Raw genomic sequence first — 2,411 nt, 5'->3', positions numbered from 1 at the left:
TTGGTCACTTGGCGAGATAGGCGATAAACAATGGCGTTGGTGGATTATTTGACATTTTAAAGCACCAACTGCTAATGTAATTAAATAGCTTTTATTTATTTGAAGAAATATTTTAATTTGCGATGGAACTTTTACTGTTTCTTTAAATAATGTGTGCGGGGGAGGGGGGATCATCTATTCAGGGAAATTCTTTTAATTCTTTACACGGGCATCACCGTGCGGTACAGCTTAATATCTAAAAAAAAAAATTCTATAGTTTTACTGTTATGCAATGGCGCGATAGGACTTTCTCCACGTCGGAAAGGGTTGAATCATAAGTTTTTATTGGCATGTAATATTAACATTTTAAGATTAGAAATATGGGGGATATTTTAATAACTATAATTCTTGACAGTTTTTTTTTTTTTTTTTTTTTTTAACGATAAAAATTAAGAGTTAATGCGTAATGAGGCAGGATAGATATTGCCAGAACTAAACTTTTGTTGCCCAAAAATTGGCAATTACGCCAAAATCCCAGTTATCGAAATATCCCCATAATGTGATTTGAAAGCAAGGGAAGTGAGATATAACAAAAAGAAAAGTTACTTACAATTTACATACTGTTTGACCACGGATTGTATGGAAAGACAAACATCCGTTTTACAGCCAGAAATGGACGAATCTATTATTTTTTACCGATGTCAGCTTTGCAGAAGCAGAGTCCCATTCAAATGGGCGAAATACGCAACAAATGTTTACTTTTCCCCCTTATTCACATAGATTTGTCTTACCTGGACGTTTGAAAATTCCATGCAATCCGTGGTTGGACAGTATAAATTTTAACTTTTAGAAATGTATGTATTTTTTAAACTTTTTAAAAGAAATTATCATTTTAAACTAAGCAATAGTCATTAAGCAAGACTAAAAGTTCCATTAAAGTCAAAAAAAAAATAACCTGTCAAATATTTAAATGAAGCCCTAATTCAAATAAATGCATCAAGACAGTTAAAAATCAATAAAAGTTCCATGAAAATGCAAAATGAAAGCAAGAGGGGCAAACATGATTGCGAAGTGAACGATATATTTCTGTTTTCGCAAATTTGTTGCCTAGCGCCATTGAAACGATTCTAACGCTTACGACGCACAATGGGGCGAAAACGCCAAAAAGCGCTTAAAAGTGTTTTTAAACCTCTGTCGCTTGTTTGTTTACACAGGATGTTATAATGGATTTTTCTCGATTTGCTTATGCTCGGGGTTCAAAGTTCGCAGGTTTACGCAGCTCATTCTTTTTCATGGTCTTTCTACAGACCATTTATGACTAATTAATATTAATTTCTAAGAGGACATTTTTTTGTAGAGTTTTGAAAAAAATAACCTTGAATTCCAAAGTTTTTGGTGCTGATCAAAATCGATTTTTAGTTTGAGAATTCGATTACTTTGTTTCGTCCTATTACTATCGTTGAACACGAGAGAAATTAAATATACCCGCCATTAATAAGAAAAAAATATATAGATTGCTTCAAAGCAATTTGTTTAAATCCCCTTCATTCATGGTTCTTCAATTTTCTAAAGGCTCCCTTCAGCTTTGTAGTGGACGAAGGGCTCTAAAATTCCAGTTCTGATTGCCTAAGAGTTAGGCCTGTGCAAATTTATTAATCCTCAATTGGTTTAGTATAGGAAAAAAAAAAAAATTTATAAGCGCTTTTTGGCGTTTTCGCCCCACTGTGCGACGCGACGGGCCGTTTGGTGGCTGTTTGAGGTTTGATGTAATGCCAAAAGTAATAGGGTTTTTAATTCGTATTTAAATTCAAAAGTAACAGAAGAGTGTAAATACATTGATGTCATTACATGTATGCACTTTTTCCCTTCACAGATGTCAAATAATAGGACGCTTATTTGCAGTCTATTACTTTTATTATTTCTTAAAGAAACATGGGCCGCTCATTCACGCAAACAGTTATCACGCAGAAGATTCTTACATGAGCTTAATTTCATGCACTGCATGTGTAGTAAGTATACTTTGTTTGTTTTTGGAGAGAGAACAAGCATTAAACATGATAAGTGCTTAATCTTACTACTATTATATATGCGAAAGTTTGTCTGTATGGATGTATGGACGGATGTTTGTTACTCTTTCACGCGAAAACTGCTGAATGGATTTGGATGAAACTTTACAATGATATAGCTTATGCATCAGAATAACACATAGGGTAGTTTTCGTCCCGTTATGGGGGGCAAAACCCCCTTAGGGGGGCGATGAAACGCAATTTTCGTATAAATTCTCTAATATGGGAATGAAAAATACTTGCACATATTAACATTATATGTCCATTGAAAGCTCTGATTTTTCTGCTGAAGATGGCACCTGTTCGAAATTTCTAAGTAGAATGAAAAACAAGTTATGAGCTTTTTAGTTCCATGTTCAAAGGCTT

This window comes from Uloborus diversus, chromosome 2 (assembly GCF_026930045.1).
Source record: "Uloborus diversus isolate 005 chromosome 2, Udiv.v.3.1, whole genome shotgun sequence".
Taxonomy (NCBI): Eukaryota; Metazoa; Arthropoda; class Arachnida; order Araneae; family Uloboridae; genus Uloborus; species Uloborus diversus.
The sequence above is the reverse complement of the archived record's forward strand: the minus strand, read 5'-3'. Positions refer to the sequence as shown.